The 21,616-nt window shown below is 40.0% G+C and overlaps 1 protein-coding gene across 1 annotated transcript in view; it reads left to right on the plus strand.

Annotated features, from left to right (window-relative positions):
• dffa (DNA fragmentation factor, alpha polypeptide) overlaps nucleotides 1-21,616 on the plus strand; it is a 44,184-nt gene that overhangs the window by 21,076 nt on the left and 1,492 nt on the right. The window lies entirely within an intron of this gene.

Genomic DNA, 21,616 nt, shown 5'->3' on the forward strand with positions numbered 1-21,616 from the left:
TTTTTCCCAAAATTTTGTTACTAATGGTGACTAATATAACCTGAAGTATAGTATTAGAATTCACTTAGGTGTATACAGTATAATTAGCATATTCAAAGAAATGTATGCTTAACTGCATCTGCAGGATATTAAGACCTATAAAGTTAACCAATTGTAATGAGCAATAGAAAATATTATTAATGACCAAAAAAGCTAGACAAAAGTTCTAACTTTAACCTAGTGATCAAATGTTGCAGAAGTAATAATTAGAGGATACATCTGTTTATTATGTTGGATTGGAAACCAGGGTCATTTTTGTGCGCAGTTGTTGGCATTCTCTTGTGTAGTCATAATTTCAGTTCAGAAAAGAACATTAATTTATGCAGATGTGTAAGTACCCCACACTGTAGCCATAGGAGTCATCTGCCATATTCTGGGAGTTTCATTGGTTATTTTCAGCTATCCATCAGAACCGTGAATGAATATAAAAGCCTCATCTGAGGATTTTGTTGGCTAACTAATTGACAGTCCGTCATGGATGTCTCTGTAATTATTAGCAAGTAGCAGATTTTACCAAACTTAAAGGAGTAGTTGCTAAAAACATGCAGCCTGTTCCTTTGGTGGATTTGTTGAACTTGGGAGAATAAAAAAAAAAGCATTTTTTTTTATCTTTATACGTCAAATGAAGTAGAGAAGTTCAGTAATGATCTATGCTTCTAATTTATGAAAAATTGTCTCTCTAAGTATTTGTTCACTAGCTCTATTATTTGCAAAAAAAGTTTGAAGATGGATTTGCAAATATTAAAATCATTATTAGGGCGGCACGGTGGCGCAGTGAGTAGCGCTGCTGCCTCGCAGTTGGGAGATCTGGGGACCTGGGTTCGATTCCTGGGTCCTCCCTGCGTGGAGTTTGCATGTTCTCCCCGTGTCTGCGTGGGTTTCCTCCGGGCGCTCTGGTTTCCTCCCACAGTCCAAAGACATGCAGGTTAGGTGGATTGGCGATTCTAAATTGTCCCTAGTGTATGCTTGGTGTGTGGGTGTGTTTGTGTGTGTCCTGCGGTGGGTTGGCACCCTGCCCAGGATTGTTTCCTGCCTTGTGCCCTGTGTTGGCTGGGATTGGCTCCAGCAGACCCCCGTGACCCTGTGTTCGGATTCAGCGGGTTGGAAAATGGATGGATGGATGGAAAATCATTATTATTATATTACATGGTATTATCTAGCTGTCAAATCAGCATAAATTGGTAGCATAAAAAACATAAGTACAGTAGCTAGCTACAGATGATTTTTAATGCCACTTATGAAAAAAATCATTTGCCTTATTTTAAAGAAATATTGCTTGCCTGCTGTGTCAGATTAAGCAGATATGTAAGCATGCAATCAATTCTTTCAACCAACCTGATTTTTAGTTTTAATTCGAGTAATTTAGTACTGATGTTATAACATGGGAAGAGAGGGCACAGTAAGTATTCCTGTCACACAGTGGCATGAGCTCAGGTTTTATTGCTGTCCTGGTCAGGATCTGTGTACATGGGCTAATTGCAGAAGATTGCCTGTTTTTCAGATGAATATTGGAACTGTGTAGTTTAGCTCATACAATTGACAAAATATGTTTATTGCTACATGTGCTATTGTTAAACTGCATCTGCCAAGTTTAGGCTCACTGGGAGCTACCCAGGTTTCACATGTTGCTGTAACAGATCTCCCTTTTCACCAGGTTCTATATTACAACTTTTATTTTTTAAAATGAATTAGCAAGGACTCCATTATACTTGGTGGAAGGGTTAATTTTAACAAGATCTGTTTTCTGAAAATCTCAAAGATTTTTTAATATTCCAAAGGCAGAATTTCAGCTAAGTGACATAAGAAACCACACAAAAATTAAATTTGTGAACACAGTTAATAAGTTCTTTAGATTTCCAGTCAAAGGCAGTGGAGTGTCTTTGTAGCCACAGAAAACCTAAAATGTCTGCTGGTGGTAGAGTCTCCAATATACAGTATAAAATGTAATTTCTTTCCAATGGAGACACCCAGTCCAAACATGAATTGCTAGAATTATAAATTGAATTTAAACCTTGTTAATAGTCCCTCCATCTATATTAATAATTATTAAACTTTAATTTAAAAGAATTTTGGGAAAAGATTGTTACTGCACAAGTCCTGCTTTCCCATTAAATTAACTGAAATCTGAATTTGTTCCTCTATTATTAAACAGTTTGTGTTTATTCTCTTATTTGAATCAGGACTGCCTAGTTAAAACTTACCGTAGATACTCCCGTATAAGTTGAAAAATGTATGCCTTAAAATTCATTCAAAAAAACAGGATCGACTTATCCGCGGGGCAACACAATTGTCCATAGAATTTGGGTAATGACATTGTACACTCAACGCTTCATGGTGTTAAGTCACCGGTCATCTGCCGTTTCCCATGGTCTTTGAAATAATTATAAGCCAGCAATACTATTGCTAATTAGCTAGTTTTTTTTTCTAATTTCATTAAATAATTCTTTAAACTGTGAAATACTTGAATTTGAGCATTAGGTTTTGGATAACAAACATACCATTAGCTGCCACGTGCAACCAGATTTGGAATCAAAAGAACCAAGGCAACGCACGCTATCAATGTGATGCAAGTGCAGCCCGTGATTCAAAAAATTTCTCTGCCTACCTTTTTGTCTCGTCTGACAGTAGCTAAAAAGCAGCATCAGGAGAGAGCAGCCTGAAGTAGTCCAGCAGTGGGTGATCTGTCGTGTCCAACAGCAAGCCATGCTGTCTTGTGAAGTCCGGTAGCCAGTTCGGCTCCCACAGATCAATGTCTGGGTATTCCTCCCACGCGAACCTTGCCGTAGCTGCATCGGCTGCGTGAATGCATTCAGCTGGCAGCCGATCAGCTGGCGCGGCATCGGCTGGTGTCCGATCAGCTGATGCCGGCTTCTCACTCTCTTACTTGATTCCTGGTCACTGTCAATAAAATCCGATTCTGAAAAATCAGAGTCCGACTCAGCGATAATGTGCAAAACATCGTCTGCCGAGTGTTTTCTTTTCTGCACTCGCTTCGCTCCCTTGTGACATATCGACGCCATCTTGCCTTTGTTTACATTCCGCAACTCACGCATACGCAAGGATTAGTTGCCGAGTCAACGAGTCTAGCATTTCTCCAAGCACAGAGGGAATGCCTGTGACGTGACAGTGAGTTTTGTCGCCATTAACAGCTGATTGTCGCCCTCTATCTCTGATAGATGTCAAGTTTTACCCTCGACTTATACACGGGTCATAACAAATTTCGTAATTTTCGGCTTAATGCACTCGACTTATCTGCGAGATCGATTAATATGTGAGTATCTACAGTAGTTTGTTTCTGTTTCTTAGCAAGTTAGGGATATTTAGTGATTATGTCCACAATTTACATAATACAATTGTAACTGTTCAGCCATTCTTCATCAAGTCCTTATTTCTTCATTTCAGCAGTAACTGAAGACCTTTTGCCCGCCCATAATGATTTAATGAAATTAACAATTCTTTCAAAACAATGAACTATCAGATGTGAATGAATATGGAGCCGTTTCACAGTCTATAGTTAAGAGAGTTGCAATTCAGTCACATATTCCTTTATCTCAGGGCTGTTCATTTAACTCTAGTTTCATCTTTTAAACATGTATTTCAGCATGGGTTTCTCCCCTGGCTAGTATTCAGATTCCTTTTTAATGTTCTTTTTGTCCTTTTGATTCTTTTGCTTATCTTAATACTATTAGTGGTGTTAATTGTTTACATTTTTATGTGTCCGTGAATATTCTGCTATGTTCCATGTGCCAAGGGGCTGCCCTCAGCCCTATTAAGACTGATGAATCTCTACAGTCCCTTGCAGTTCATTGAAAACACAGATGTCTTTTGTGATTTTTCCTTGTTTTTGTGAATTTCTTCATTTTTGACTTTTTTGCTCTGTTTTTCAGCTATTCTTTAGATTTGTGCATTGGGACATTGTTTGCCTTGAATTGCCTTTATTGTTTCAGGCAACTGCTTTGGCCTCTTCTGTTCCTCGGATCTTATTTTGTGATCAGAGCATTTTTATAAAAATAAATCTTTTTATTTATAAAGATTCTATGTTTGCTCTTTTTGTTATAACTGGAGTTTGATGTTTCCACCCCCCACCCCTATCTAGTTGGCATTTTGAGTCATTTTTGGAACTTATTGTGCTCAGAAATCACTAGTTCATGACACAGCACAAGTAAATAACAAGGAGATACTGTAGATTAAAGCATAAAGTAAAGAATGCATGTTTATTTTGAGACAAAATGCATGTTTTTAAAATAAATTTCACAAACAAAACCAAAGTATCTTAGCAAAAGTCAAAAACAGGAGTAAAGCCGAAAGCAAATCATATTTAAAGTCTGGAGTCCAACAATATATTGGGTTTCTTTCCCTTATCTAATACAGTAATCCCTCCTCCATCGCGGGGGTTGCGTTCCAGAGCCACCCGCGAAATAGGAAAATCCGCGAAGTAGAAACCATATGTTTATATGGTTATTTTTAGAATGTCATGCTTGGGTCACAGATTTGCGCAGAAACACAGGAGGTTGTAGAGAGACAGGAACGTTATTCAAACACTGCAAACAAACATTTGTCTCTTTTTCAAAAGTTTAAACTGTGCTCCATGACAAGACAGAGATGACAGTTCTGTCTCACAATTAAAAGAATGCAAACATATCTTCCTTTTCAAAGGAGTGCAAAGCAAGCAGTCAAAAAAAAAATCAATAGGGCTTTTTGGCTTTTAAGTATGCGAAGCACCGCCGGTACAAAGCTGTTGAAGGTGGCAGCTCACACCCCCTCTGTCAGGAGCAGGAAGAGTGATAGAGAGAGATAGAGAGAGACAGATAAAAAAAATCAATACGTGCCCTTTGAGCTTTTAAGTATGCGAAGCTCCGTGCAGCATGTCCTTCAGGAAGCAGCTGCACACAGCCCCCCTGCTCACACCCCCCTACGTCAGCGCAAGAGAGAGAGAGAGAGAGAAAGTAAGCTGGATAGCTTCTCAGCCATCTGCCAATAGCGTCCCTTGTATGAAATCAACTGGGCAAACCAACTGAGGAAGCATGTACCAGAAATTAAAAGACCTATTGTCCGCAGAAACCCGCGAAGCAGCGAAAAATCCGCCATATATATTTAAATATGCTTACATATAAAATCCGCAATGGAGTGAAGCCGCGAAAGGCGAAGCGCGATATAGCGAGGGATCACTGTATAACAAGGATTTGTTTTTTAAGAAAGATCCAACACTAGGATATCGGAAGAAGAAGTCTAGAGCATAATTTAAAGGGCTTACTTTATTCCATACAAGTAATGTCTTATAAATTACCAAAGTACTACAGCCTCTGAATTTGTCGATCTCACATGCCCTCTTCCTTTACTCATGAGTAAGTCTCCAGAGGTACTATATTTACATAGTATACAAATACACTTTGGTTAGCTGTTTCCCACTCACTGAAAGAGAACAAATACAGCCAGGCTTATGCACGGGTTAACATGGACTATAGATAGCCCATGGCCCTTCAGGCTAAAGGAGCCTCGGAATTAATCAAAACTAGCCAACCTGTGGCGTAGCATATGCTGCATAATTATGTATTGATGGGTGAACACTTCCTGAACGACACAGTTGTCCAAATGGGGGTGGGTTTGTGGATACCACTGTGAGTGAATGAAAAGATGGACCTCTGGAGAGAGCAACATTATTGTCCGTGACTGAAAGCAAGATCGTCTGTGACGATAGATGCCACGCTGGTGAAAGTTACTTCATCGGTAGGGATAAGTTTCAGCACTTGTTCATTAAGGTGTAGCGAGTCTTCGTTGTTGACGCTTAATATAGCTTGCGTACTGAGTTGTTCCGGAGTCACAGTTGAGAAACACTTTTTTAATGTCTTTTAAGCACAGGGAAAAAAATGAACATGTGAAACATCCGTAATGTAATAAGGCACCAAGAAAAGTAACATTGCAATAATGCTATCTACGACCCGATCGCTGTAAACAGAAGTGAAAACAAAATCGAGCCCAGTGCATTCTTTAACTGCCTTGTAGCGCAGCGGTAGTGTTGCTGCTTTGCAGTAAGGAGACTGTGGAAGATTTTGGGTTCTCTTCCCGGTTCCTCCCTGTGTGGATAGCGCTTTGAATACTGAAAACACCGGTATATCAATGTAATGAAGTATTATTATTCTTATGCGTCCAGCGCTCTCTCTCTCTCTCTCTCTCGCGTGTGCGTGTGTCGCTCGCACATGTTCCTGCAGGCATACGCCGCATAATCATTTATTGATTGCTGAACAGTTCCGGAAAGACACAGTTGTCTAAAAGTGATGGTTTTGAGGATACAACAGTAAGTGGATGAAAAGATGGAACTCTGGAGAGAGCAACATACAACTGTTCGTGACTGAAAACTGGTTTTGGCAGATACATGAATATCTTTTTGAAAGTTTGGCCCTGTGCCATATTAATTGTCATCGCAAAGGCCAATCTAACAGGAAATTGTCTTCGTGTAAAAATAAAAGGCAAATTATCCACGACAAACAAACTGTTTTACACGCTGCATACCAACCCGCGGCGTAGTATACGTGGCATAATCACGCCGCTTTTTTAATGTTTTTTAAGCAGAGGGAAAAAAATGAACATTTGCAAAATCCGTAACGCTGCTTTCAGTAAGTACAATGCACGCGCGTTTAATTTGTTGGTCACTTTTTGCCAGCTGTCTTTTCTGGTTTGGGCTGCTTTTGCAGTGTTACCGCTTGTGCATATTAAATCTTGAAATCCTTCGAGTAACTAATTAACTAACTAACACCCACCCACCCACACACACAACTTGTGTGAAAAAAATGTACCCGTTCTTTCATCATTTTGTTGCAGCCTATCAAAGACTTTCTGATCATGTTTTCTAGACTCAATATACATTGGCTTTTCACTCAGCGCGGGGGCACGCATTCATCTCGGATTATTACATCCAGCTACACGGCTGCGTTTGAAAAACCGACTTATCTCGGATGAGTTTCACCGGCATTAATGATTAGGAATCTGGTTGGAACAAAACCCTGCAGCCACAGGGGTTCACCAGGACCGAGTTTGGGAAACACTGCTGAACACAGACGAAAACAACTCAGGTGAGGAGTTGGGGCGGGCAAAGTAGTTGCAGCTATTGATTATTCAGTGTTGTTTGCCTGCGTGTCTGATCTGCTCGATGGGATCAGAAATACAAGGAAAACAATGTGAAGGCAATGTCACAAGTGATCCTGTGGTATAGCGGGTCCACAGCTCCCCTTCAGAAGGCCATTTTTAAATAAATAATCATCACACTCACAACGTAGCGAGGGGCGTGGAAGTGTGGCTGAAACGGTTTCCGGGTGGAGTCGTGCTGCGGGCATTTCTCCCCTGTGCAGTGTGCGAGCGAGTGAGGAAAGAGAGAAAGCAGGCTCGAAGGCAATGTGTTCCTGTGGTATAGCGGGTCCATAGCTCCCCTTCAAAAGGCCATTTTTAATCAGGTGACTGACAGTAGTGGAGTCAGGCACAGAGAAGGTCAGCTGCTGAGAGAGCATCTCGACTGTTGCAGGGCCTGCATCGGTGAAGCAGGTGAGACGCTAATGAAAAAGAGGCACAGGGCTTATTGGTTTTTAACGACTGCTTCCTTCATTGTGTTTTAACTTCAGTTTTAAAGGATTGTTTTAAGGATCCCATGGGATACCCCTCGCAAACTGTTTTAGACGCTGCATACAGCGATTCACATCAGCGAGAAACATGCCTCTATGAACAGTCAACGTGGCTCAGAGGTGCATGTGGACTCTAGCACAGACAAACATAAATGACGGCATGTTTTCCGAGGCGTCGTGTCCGAGTTGGTGGGCGTGGCTCTGCGAGTTGTCGTCGTATCCAATGGTCTTAGAGTTGGTGGGCGTGGCTGTCTTGCGTGCTTTCCATGGGTGTCTACTTGTCGGCGGCTTAGTGAATTATATATATATAGATATTTTTTAAAGAAATATTCCTGCTGTGAAACTGGATGATTTAGTCCTCTTTAACTCCTTCAGTGTGTCAAGAACTTTTGAAAACTTTTAAAGCTGCAGTTCACTGGATCTGCAGGAAGCAAGGCAGATGTATCAAATGCAGATGATCCCTTACAAAATTTCAGTCTGTTCATAAGTGACAATATGCTAGGTGTAATTGAGGTTGAACCCAACTGATCCAGCAGCACACACTGAAACCAAATTACAGGGTGCACCTCTAGTGTGACATGATCTGATGTACGGTATAACAATTTGCTGGCTTTCTTTGTGCTTTTTGTCAGTCACACATCTGCAAATGGCATTTTAGTAGAATGATGTTTGGTACCACAAGAATAGAAAAGTTACACAGTTTTCCAGGGACATGAAAGTAAACTCCTTAATACATTGGCCTCCATAGTCACCAAATCTCAGTTTAGTTGAGCACACTTGGAATGAGAGGGAGCAAGTTATTAAGAGTAGTGATCTTGTATATAAAAAAAAAACACTCTGGAAAACATTAGAGCTGACATGAGCGAGCATCACTATTCTACACTTTTAACAATTTAAGTGCATGCCACAACAAATTAAGGCTGTAAAGAATTAACAATTAACAACTGTTTTGTGACAGCAGAATTTTAATAAGTCTTGGGAGTAGATACAAACAATTCTTATAGGTGTTGCAATTTTTTTATTTACAAACCCTCATTTAACAAAGGAAACTGCAAAAAAAAAAAAAAAAAAAAAAAGGTGTCAGTGACTATCGTTTCCTACACTATCAAAAGGTACTTGGAAACTGGGGGAAGTTCTGACGGGAACAAATCTGGCAGACCCAAAGCCAGAACAGAATCGGAAGACAATTTTGCTCGATAGGTGCCCAAACTGCTTAGATTTCAGTAAAAAACTGGAAGCGTTCTAAACTTTTAACTGGTAGTGTACATTCAACTCCTACTCATGTTGAGCCCGAAAAAATAGCCATTTAGGCTATTTTTACTTTCTTCAAAAATTACCAATCAATGTATTAGTCTTTATATAGCACCATTCATAGGGGACATCATCACAACATGTTTTACATAGATAACAAGAATATATTTCAAAATAAACACAATGCTTTCAATTACATGGTAAAAGCAATACAATGGATGTTTAATAGTACTGTACAAAATAGACTTACTACTGTTACAAAAAATACAAGTACAGTTAACGTCAAGTAGATTTAGAAGTAAGAAAGAATGTCAGTTTTTGTTTTCAAACCTTTCAGTGTGCTGTCAAAAATAACCCCTAGATGAGTAAGGAACAGTAAGTAAGGTAAACTTGTATGAGTAAGGTAAACTTGTATGGAAGCTAAGGTCAAGTAAGAAGGAAATCAATTCCATTTTCTTTGTATTCCATATATGTTGTTGTTTAGGACAGTCAGTGACCTTGTTTCAGTGTAATGTGCAACCTGAAGATATCTTCATATAGAGCTAGATATGATCATCTATCATAATTGGAGCTAAGGGAGGGGGGTATTCCAGACTGTGACAGAATTTTGAGACAGCAATTTAAAGTTTAGATGCCTTTAGCAACTGATGCACAACTTTTTTCCCTGGATTGATGTATAGTGACTGATAGAGCACAAATAATTATGTCAGTCATAACAAGTTTGGATGTCTTAAAATGAAATGTGGTAAACAAGAAAACTTTTACATGATTTTTTTTTTTTTTTTTTTTTTTTAGAATAAATAAATAAACCTATGGTAAAAAAAGTGCACGCATTTAAATCCCTTCATCAAGGAATATGGAAGTGGTGAGTGAAAAAAACAAGCAAGCTAAAAGGCAAATATAATAAAAAGCTTCTGAAAAAACTTTCACACACTAGTTGATTTCTTTTTAGAAACATTTTGAAGAATCTTAAGATGATTTTCTGATCACAGTACTTGATCCTCAAAATTCATGTGGTAAGGTTAACATGACTGCTGAAAATGCTGCATCTGATTGACCATCTACATCAAGAGATTCTTCTTCTTCTTCTTCTTTTGACTGCTCCCGTTAGGGGTTGCCACAGCGGATCATCTTTTTCCATATCTTCCTGTCCTCTGCATCTTGTTCTGTTACACCCATCACTTGCATGTCCTCTCTCATCACATCCATAAAACTTCTGAAAGGCCTTCCTCTTTTCCTCTTCCCTGGCAGCTCTATCCTTAGCATCCTTCTCCCAATATACCCAGCATCTCTCCTCTGCACATGTCCAAACCAACGCAATCTCGCCTCTCTGACTTTGTCTCCCAACCGTCCAACTTGAGCTGCCCTCTAATGCAGTCATTTCTAATCCTGTCCATCCTCGTCACACCCAATGCAAATCTTAGCATCTTTAACTCTGCTACCTCCAGCTCTGTCTCCTGCTTTCTGGTCAGTGCCACCGTCTCCAACAGTCCATATAACATAGCTGGTCTCACTACCGTCCTGTAGACCTTCCCTTTCACTCTTGCTGATACCCGTCTGTCACAAATTACTCCTGACACTCTTCTCCACCCATTCCACCCTGCCTGCACTCTTTTTCACCTCTCTTCCACAATCCCCATTACTCTGTACTGTTGATCCCAAGTATTTAAACTCATCCACCTTCGCCAACTCTACTCCCTTCATCCTCACCATTCCACTGACCTCCCTGTCATTTACACACATGTATTCTGTCTTGTTCCTACTGACCTTCATTCCTCTCCTCTCTAGAGCATATCTCCACCTCTCCAGGGTCTCAACCTGTCCATCACTATTGCAAGTAAGAAAGGGCACAGAGCCAATCCCTGATGTAATCCCACCTCCAACTTGAATGCATACTTCACTCCTACCGCAGACCTCATCACTGTCACACTTCCCTCGTACATATCCTGTACAACTCTTCCGTACTTCTCTGCAACTCCTGACTTCCTCATACAATACCACAGCTCCTCTCGACGCACCCTGTCATATGCTTTCTCCAGGTCCACAAGGACGCAATGCAACTCCTTCTGGCCTTCTCTAAACTTCTCCATCAACATCCTCAGAGCAAACATTGCATCTGTGGTGCTCTTTCTTGCCATGAAACCGTACTACTGATCACTAATCATCACCTCATTTCTTAACCTAGCTTCCACTACTCTTTCCCATAGCTTCATGCTGTGGCTCATCAATTTTATTCCCCTGTAGTTACTGCAGTCCTGCACATCCCCCTGATTCTTAAATATCGGCACCAGTACACTTCTTCTCCGCTCCTCAGGAATCCTCTCACTTTCCAAGATTCCATTAAACAATCTAGTTAAAAACTCCACTGCCATCTCCCCTAAACACCTCCATGCTTCCATAGGTATTTCATCTTTCCATTTTTCATCCTCTTCATAGCTGTCCTTACTTCCTCCTTGCTAATCCATTGCACTTCCTGATTCACTATCTCCACATCATCCAACCTCTTCTCCCTCTTGTTCTCTTCATTCATCAGCCTCTCAAAGTATTCTTTCCATCTACTCAACACACTTTCCTCGCTTGTGAGTACATTTCCATCTTTATCCTTTATCACCTTAACCTGCTGCACATCTTTACCAGCTCGGTCCCTCTGTCTAGCCAATCGGTACAGGTCCTTTTCTCCCTCCTTAGTGTCTGACCTCTCATAGAATTCATCATACGCCTTTTCTTTAGCCTTCACCACCTCTCTCTTCACCTTGTGCCTTATCTCCTTGTACTCTTGCCTACTTTTTGCATTTCTCTGACTATCCCACTTCTTCTTTGTCATCCTCTTCCTCTGTATACTCTCCTGTATTTCCTCATTCCACCAAAAGGTTTCCTTTTCCTCCTTCCTCTTGCAGATGTCCTGCTGTAGTTTCCCAACTGTCTGGTAACTCTTCACTGCCACCCAATGCCTGTCTCACCTCCTCCCTAAACTCAACCTTGCAGTCTTCCTTTTTCAATTTCCACCATTTGATCCTTATCTCTGCCCTTAATCTCTTCCTCTTCTTGATCTCCAACATCATCCTACAGACCACCATCCTAAGCTGCTTAACTACACTTTCCCCTGCCACCACTTTGCAGTCTTCAATTTCCTTCAGATCAACTCTTCTGCATAGGATGTAATCTACCTGTGTGCATCTTCCTCCACTCTTGTACGTAACCGTATGTTCCTCCCTCTTCTTAAAATACGTATTCACTACAGCCATGTCCATCTTTTTGGCAAAATCCACTATCTTCTGACCTTCTTCATTTCTCTCCTTGACACCATACCTACCCATAACCTCCTCGTCTCCACTTTTCCCTTCACCAACATGACCTTTGAAATCCACTCCAATTACCACTTTCTGTCCCTTGGGTACACTGTTCATCACTTCATCCAACTCACTTCTTTCTCACCCATTGCACACCCAACTTGCGGTGCATATGCACTAACAACATTCATCATCACACCTCCAATTTCCAGCTTCATAATCATTACTCTGCCTGACACTCTTTTCACCTCAGAAATACTCTTGACATACTGTTCCTTCCTCATTTCTCTTCCCATCCACACCATGATAGAACAATTTGAATCCACCTCCGTTCCATCTGGCCTTACTCCCCTTCCATTTAGTCTCTTGCACGCACAATGTATCAACCTTCCTTCTCTACATCATATCTGCTAACTCTCTCCCCTTACCAGTCATACTGCCAACATTCAAAGTTCCTACCCTCAGTTCCACTCTCTTTACTTTCCTCCTCTCCTCCTGCCGCCGGACATGTCTCCCCTCTTCTTCTTCGGCCAACAGTAGCCCAATTTCTGCCAGCACCCTGTTGGCTAACAGTACTGGTGGCAGTCGTTGTTAACCCGGGGCTCGACCGATCCGGTATGGAAATTTGTATTGTTGTCCGCATATTGATTTGGCAAAATTTTACACCAGATGCCCTTCCTGACGTAACCCTCCCCATTTATCCGGGCTTGGAACTGGCACGAAGAAACACACTGGTCTGTGCATCCCCTGTGGCTGGGTTTCTACATCAAGAGATTCATGTGTCTAAAAGCCTGAATTGCACTTTATAAGTTCGTGGCTTCAGGACTTTTCTTGGGTTTAGGTATGATAAAGTTAAACAAGCCAATGTATTTCAACTTTTGTTGTAAAGCCAGTCAGGAAGTTGAAGGGGAAATTGAGTTTTTTTGGAGATGACTAATTATTTAAAAAAGAAAGGATTAAAAACAAGGAATTAGAATTTAAATTTAATTTCTGAAAATAAAATTTTAGTTTTATGCAGCCTGCGAGGAATTACTGTTGACAAAATATGCCTTTCAAATCTTCCTATTGAAAAAGACGGAATGGATGTATCGAAGACGTATGATAACGACACTGCTTGTGCAGTAGTTATTGGGGGCATTGCAGATGAACTTAAAACACAAATACTGAGTAGGACTGTAAAGGTAAATTACATCTCGGTCATTACACACAAAGGAATTTATGTATGTAGTAGAGATAATGTGATTATGTAATGTAGGTGTGTTTCTTCTGGTGTGCCTATGAACAGTATTATTTGATTAGCATATCTTAACCATGACCATGTTCAGGGAATACTATACACAATAAAATATATATTTATAATGCAGAATTGACTAATTGGTAGCAAGATAAAATCTGTGCATTTCGGGCAGATGGAGTCCATCAGGTGGAATAGCTGAACTGCTAAGGGGAATGATGCAAGAAATGTCACATCAAAGTCCTACACTTAAAAAGAATTCCCTAATTTTGTCTTAGGCTGTGGCTACAATTAAAAGTATTAAGGAAAGACCACTGAGAAAAGAGAACCTTCAGGTTGCATTAGACGTACATAATCAAAGTCTGGATATCGTCGTAGAGCAGGGGTGGCAAACTCCAGTCCTGGAGTGCCGCAGTGGCTGCAGGTTTTCATTCTAACCATCTTCTTCATTAGTTTTTGCTGCTAAATAACTTCTTTTGCCTTAATTTTAATTAACTTGATTAGGCTCCTTAGTTGTTTCTTTTTCTGTAATTAGCTGCCAAACAATAATGAGACACAAAACAAGGTGCCACATGACCAGCTCACCTGTGCCCATCACACAATATCTGAAAATAAGGAAAGGTGAAGGTCTCGGTAAGGTTGATCTCTCAGGTCCCCAAAACATTTTGACAATGTTCTTAGAAAAAACAGAAAATCAACAGTTATGGAAATGTCTGCTGTGTCAGAATGAGAGCAGCAACAAGCCATGGTATTAAATAACGAGTTTAATTAACAGAAAGAATTGGCTTTTCATGAAGAAACTGGTCGGAGTGAAATTAGTTGAAGTTTGAAGCCCCAATTTAGCTGGTCAACTGTTGACTTGTTTCACATTTGATTTCTGTTATCTGTCATTTAGTGAAGAAAATAATTAATTCAGAGCACTGAATCCTTAAAGACAGAACTATTAAAATGAAGGGAAAAAGAAGTTAATTAGCAGTGAAAACTGGTCACTGATTAGGAAAAGGGTTAGAATGAAAACCTGCAGCCACTGCGGCACTCCAGGACTAGAGTTTGCCACCCCTGTCCTAGAGGATGATGCACAGAGAGTGGAGAGACAGACAACTAAAAAACATGACAAAACAGTTAGTGGTAGATATATCTCAAGGGTTTCAGAGTCAGGCAAGCTTCAAAGAAGACCTTAATCAATAGACCATAAAAACAGTGGAAGTAACCGTTACAGAACTAGAAAAAAAGATTTGGAATTATGATAGGTGATGAACAACAATTTTGGGGTGGCAGAGGCCATTTAGTGTTTCTGTTTTGTGTAACAATCAATGGCCTCATGATACCATCATCTATGAAGAGGATGAGATTGACACTCTAGTAAAATGGTCCAAAACCATCTTGCTGAAGAATTGGTGTGAAGTAGATGTTCTCCAGACTGAGTGGAGAGCGGTGAAATTGCTCAACAAAGGTCAGTTTGCAGACTTGTCTTACAGTAAGTACTTTATTTGGGTTTTGCTTGTGCTACTCATATCAGCTACACTGTGGCAGGATAAGGCTATTCTGCACAAAACAATAAAATCATAACTATGCAATTCACATAATGTCTCAGCGTTTGAGGATTTAATCAGGATATCATCAGAAGGCCCATAACTTGAGCAGTTAGATGGTAAGCCATGTGTGTGTCACTGACTCAACTCAAACAAGAGGAAGAGAACTCCTTGGTAATATGGGATGCCAAGTGACGCTCAATTTGTAACTGTACACAGTTTCAGTATTGCAACAAAAAAGTACTCACCTAGTTTTAAAGTTTGAACAAAAGACCAATCAGAACTCAGAGATCAGCCATCATGGAGGATTGCAAGAATTGGATGATAAAAGGAAATAGATGTCTATAGGCATAGAATAAAGGATGCAGTAAGCCTTTTTTATGTTAATAACCAACTACTTTTGTTTTTGTAGTTCGGTGACTGAAAATATAATTTGGCTCCTAAATGTTTTAGATTAGGATCCAGTGTCACCCAAGCAGTTTCTTTAGTTTGGAGCCCTGCATGTTGCAATTGATACCCTTTATGTTGCAATAGAAGTTACGAGAGCTAATTGCTTAGCTAGGAGGGCAAACATTCCTTCAGCTCAAACACATAATACTGTGCAATATCCAGAACTATCAAACAAATGGACACTAACAGCATACTGTACAGAAATCATGAATGTGAGAGTCGATTTTTTTGTCTCTTTTGCTACTATACTTCTCCACTGATACAGCACCTGTTTGAACGTAAAATCACCACGGAGCACCACGTTAGATTACAAAAAGATTACAAATATATTCCTTTAGTGACTGTAATTACAATAAAATGGTATATAGAATCTTAACAAACTTGTATTTTTCAAATGAATGCTCCCAGTTAATCCAACTGTAACAAACTATAGAGCACCACACCGCATCAAAAAATGGGGAGCATACCAGGTTACTTTGGTCATTTTTAAAAAAAAATTTTATTTGTATTGTACTGTTACATACAGTGCATCCGGAAAGTATTCACAGCGCATCACTTTTTCCACATTTTGTTATGTTACAGCCTTATTCCAAAATGGATTAAATTCCTTTTTTTTCCTCAGAATTCTACACACAACATCCCATAATGACAACATGAAAAAAGTTTACTTGAGATTTTTGCAAATTTATTAAAAATAAAAAAATTGAGAAAGCACATGTACATAAGTATTCACAGCCTTTGCCATGAAACTCAAAATTGAGCTCAGGTGCATCCTGTTTCCCCTGATCATCCTTGAGATGTTTCTGCAGCTTAATTGGAGTCCACCTGTGGTAAATTCAGTTGATTGGACATGATTTGGAAAGGCACATGCCTGTCTATATAAGGTCCCACAGTTGACAGTTCATGTCAGAGCACAAACCAAGCATGAAGTCAAAGGAATTTTCTGTAGACCTCCGAGACAGGATTGTTTCAAGGCACAAATCTGGGGAAGGTTACAGAAAAATTTCTGCTGCTTTGAAGGTCCCAATGAGCACAGTGGTCTCCATCATCCGTAAGTGGAAGAAGTTTGAAACCACCAGGACTCTTCCTAGAGCTGGCCGGCCATCTGAACTGAGCGATCGGGGGGGGAAGGGCCTTAGTTAGGTTAGGTGACCAAGAACCCGATGGTCACTCTGTCAGAGCTCCAGAGGTCCTCTGTGGTGAGACGAGAACCTTCTAGAAGGACAACCATCTCTGCAGCAATCCACCAATCAGGCCTGTATGGTAGAGTGGCCAGATGGAAGCCACTCCTTAGTAAAAGGCACCTGAAGGACTCTCAGACCATGAGAAAGAAAATTCTCTGGTCTGATGAGACAAAGATTGAACTCTTTGGTGTGAATGCCAGGCGTCACATTTGGAGGAAACCAGGCAACGCTCATTACCAGGCCAATACCATCCCTACAGTGAAGCGTGGTGGTGGCAGCATCATGCTGTGGGGATGTTTTTCAGCAGCAGGAACTGGGAGATTAGTCAGGATAAAGGGAAAGATGACTGCAGCAATGTACAGAGACATCCTAGATGAATATCTGCTCCAGAGCACTCTTGACCTCAGACTGGGGCGACTGTTCATCTTTCAGCAGGACAACGACCCTAAGCACATAGCCAAGATATCAAAGGAGTGGCTTCAGGACAACTCTGGGAATGTCCTTGAGTGGCCCAGCCAGAGCCCAGACTTGAATCCGATTGAACATCTCTGGAGAGATCTTAAAATGGCTGTGCACCGACGCTTCCCATCCAACCTGATGGAACTTGAGAGGTGCTGAAAAGAGGAATGGGCGAAACTGGCCAAGGACAGATGTGCCAAGCTTGTGGCATCATATTCAAAAAGACTTGAGGCTGTAATTGCTGCCAAAGGTGCATTGACAAAGTATTGAGCAAAGGCTGTGAATACTTATGCACATGTGATTTCTCAGTTTTTTATTTTTAATAAATTTGCAAAAACCTCAAGTAAACTTTTTTCAAGTTGTCATTATGGGGTGTTGTGTGTAGAATTCTGAGGAACAAAAATGAATTTAATCCATTTTGGAATAAGGCTGTAACATAACAAAATGTGGACAAAGTGAAGCGCTGTGAATACTTTCCGGATGCACTGTATTACTATACATACTGTCTTTTTTTTAAAAAAGGGTATGAAATGAATGGCCACCTGTTTATGTACACACTCATGTGCTTACACTGGGGATTGTGATTGCCAAAAATGCCACTAAACCAGAAACCTTCCCTGTGGACTGCCAGACAAGCCTTGCTACCAATCAGCGTTTTCCTTTTGTTTTGCTAAAGTACCTATTCTTTCCGTACAATTTTACTTGTCGTCACCTTATTTAAAAGTGTGCGTAACATTTTTGTGCGTGTCGTCACCACTTTTGAATGTGAAACAGGCTGTCTGGTACATGTTGACTAGGAGAGAATGAATTGCAGAGGATTTTTTTTGTTCTCAAGCATAGAAGTTCACTGAGACTTCAATTTAAGTTTTTTGCATCCATTTTGATTTAGGTTTAGGTTTCTTTATTTAGTCATGTTTACACAAGAAAACATGAAATTTGCCTTCTCAGTTGCATCTAATAACAGGTAACAGACAGAATAAAATAAAACAGACAAAAAGAAATAAGAAAGGTTAAGGTAAGGCAGTTAGATAAAACATATTTACACCAAAAAAAAAAAAAAAAGGTAACAGGATATATATCAAAACCTTAAACATTATCTCCAATATTTCTTATTGAAAAGTCGTATGGCACTAGGAAGAAAGGAGTTTCTGGAACGATTTGTGTGGGTTTTCAAAGCAACTATCCTTCCTGATTTACTGAAGTTTAGTTCTACATGTAATGGATGTCTGTCATCAGTTGAGATGATTTCCAGTTTCTTTAGCATTGCCCTCTGACACACACTAGTCTAATCATCTACATCAGCCCCAATAACTTTAGCTGCATACTTCGTAATCTGCTGGAGCTTTTTTGAGTTTTGGTTTGTCAGACTATTAAACCAGGCAATGAAACTGAAAGTGATCACAGACTGTATCATACTGCGATAGAAGGACAACGTGAGGTCCTTGTCTACTTTAAATAGTTTGAGTTTGTGGAGGAGAAATAAGCGCTGGTTGCATTTAGAAAATAATTTTTTTGTATTTGTATTCCAGTTAAGTTTGTTATCTAGGTAAGTTCCTAAGTATTTATATTCATTCACTATTTCTACCTCCTCTCCCAGAACTACAATAGGTGAACATACAGATTTCTGTCTCTTAAAATCAAATATCATTTCTTTGGTCTTTTTTACATTCAGAGTGAGAGAGTTTTTATTGCACCAGTTTACCATACAGTCCACTTGATTTAGATAGTGGCTTTCATCCTCCCCAGATATGCATCCTATGATCATGGTGTCATCCGCATACTTAATAATGGAGCAGTGGTCATTGTTCTGTCTCAGGTCACTTGTGTACAGAGTAAACAGTAATGGTGATAAGACACACCCCTGTGGACTTCCTGTGTTTGAATGAATGGCTATTGAAAAAGTGTCATGAACTTTAACTATCTGTGAACGATTTAAAAGAAAGTTCTGAATCCATAGTGTGATAAATGGGTTTACATTCATACTGTTTAATTTCCCAATCAGTATATGAGGCTGTATAGTATTGAACGCTGAAGAAAAATGTAAAAATAGTGCTCTGACATATGAACCAGGCTGATCAAGAAAGGTATAGATTTGATGTAAGATAACAAGCAGAGCATCTTCCACACTTCTGTCTTGAAAAGACTTTGTCTCTGTCATTAAAATGTTTTTCACCAAGTGTTCAAAGCATTTCATTGGAATAGATGTAAGTGCCACTGGTCTACAGTCATTTAAACAGCTTGGCCTAGAAGCCTTAGATACAGGGGTAACGATTGATTGTTTCCACAGATTAGGTACAATACCACAGGTCAGAGACCAGTTAAAAAGCAAATAAAAAACTGGGGAGAGCTGCTTAGAGCTAGACTTTAAGAGCCGACCTGATATACCGTCTGGTCCCACTGCACTGTTTGTTTTGGCCTGCCACAAGCCTTTTTCCACTTCAGTTAAACTGAACCCAATCACAGCAGAATACCTGGTGAATATCTGGATTTGAAACAAGAAAATATAACATTGTAATCCCTAAAAGCTAATAACTTGTAATTCCCATATTTTAGTACAGGAGCTAATCTTTGGCTGCTTACAAAAAGATCATTATTCTTTTTTTTTTTTTGTTCTTTATTTCGCCTTATACAATTTCTTGTATTAGGAATTTGTTAGTTTTCGCATACCCCTTGGGGTCAGAGCGCAGGGTCAGCCATTGTACAGCGCCCCGGAGCAGTTACAGGTTAAGGGCTTTGCTCGAGGGCCCGGCAGAGTAGGATCTCTTTTTTGGCAGTGACGGGGATTCAAACCGGCAACCTTCAGGATGCCAGCGCAGATCCTTAGCCTCAGAGCCACCTCTTATAGATTCAGACTCAGAACGTTTTGATCATCTCTTAGTAAAGGTCTCAGCAGAGCCTTTTGTAAACTGTAGTCTAAAAGGTTCTTTAATACAAATAGAAAATGATTATTTGTGTTGTGATTGGTTTTTGGTGGTAGTGGCAAAACATTAAATACAGTATTGATATATTCTGTTTTAATTATATCATGGTATAATATAAATGCATTGACTTTTCAGACTGAATCTAGTTTAGGCGCTTATATTGGCCCAGTTTCATATGTTAACAGTGTGTAGTTGTACTGTGATATTTCTTTTCATGAGGACCATTTTACTAAACTGTATTGTGCATAATTATGAAGTAAGACGAACTGAACAAGAAGTTCACATATATTGCATATTTTTGATGTTGCAGACCACTTCTTCACGTGTAAATGTCAATCATGGCAGTCATCATCATGCTGGGGTTGTTCCTTTAACTGAACAGAAGACAATCGTCAGCGCAGTTTTCTTCTTGTTGAATTAAGTGTGTCAGAGCTGGGAGCAGAAATATATTGTGCAGCAATGCTGAATGCTTAGGCAGCCTGCCGCGACCCACTAAATAACAGGCACTCACGACCCACCAGAGGCAGCCCGCTACCCAAAAATGGCTGGCATCCCAGTGGTTCAGAAATCCTGGACTATACAGTAAAAACTGAAACACAACTAACAATAAAAAAGTATTCAAAGAGCTGTTCTTCCAAGTTGGTTAGGTTGGTTTGTTTTTGTTCAATTGGAAGCCAAACTAGACTTTAAAGCCTTTTAAAACTTTTTAAAAATGTATGCGCATGACGAAAAACTAAAGACAAGCCTGAACACTGCCTCAGCAGAGGCCATCAAAACAAGCCCTACAATCCAGCTTCACAAAGAAAGCTTTCACACTTGTAACATTACTGAAATGACATGATCCATTTTCAAAATTCTCTTTCTACAAAAATCAATGTCAGAGAACAATTTTTAAAAAGATATTCTAATGAAGAAATATTGTTTGGACCAAACAAAGCATCTTCAATTCCATTGCTTTCCTGTACGCATGTATAGCATTTTGACAGCATCAAAAGATGTATAAATAATGTTAATTGTTGCTTACTTATAACTTTATTTATGTTTAAAGTTTTCTTACTTTGCTCGCCAACCCTGAAACCCCTGGCATGCTCCTGCAGCCCTCATGTGTGATCTGCAATTCGCTCCAACTAGCGGTAGGCGCCGTTGTGAAGAGGGGGGCTGAGCGCACCCCAAGGAGATGCGGCCGCTCCTCCGAAACCCCTCTTAAACGGGGATACATTAGGAAACAAGTAACAGTTCTTTTTTTCACCTGCTGTTTGCTCGAGAAGCTGTTGGCTTGCTGTTGCCGCGTGATCTGCATTTGGTGCGAAGCTTCGAACGTTTAAAAGCTCGTACAGCACCTGAATATTCAATCTCTTTTCACTGTTCTGTTATTCCCAACCCGAGTAATATTTTCAAATTGTTTGCACTAAAGTGATCTTTACTCTCATTTTTGGAGACTTTTCTACTTCCATTATCTCAAACCTGCTCTGCATGTGTATCATGGGACTTGCGACTGAAGGTTGTAAGTATGACGTGACTTGTCCGTCTCGCGGGAAGTGAAAATGTCTCTGTCTCTCTTCAAAAGATCACATCTCGTTCCCAGGAAAAAGTCTTGTCACCTCGCAAATTTTTTTTATAATAGATTTATTTATTGAAACATT

Source organism: Erpetoichthys calabaricus, chromosome 8, assembly GCF_900747795.2.
Source record: "Erpetoichthys calabaricus chromosome 8, fErpCal1.3, whole genome shotgun sequence".
In the NCBI taxonomy this organism is placed as follows: Eukaryota; Metazoa; Chordata; class Cladistia; order Polypteriformes; family Polypteridae; genus Erpetoichthys; species Erpetoichthys calabaricus.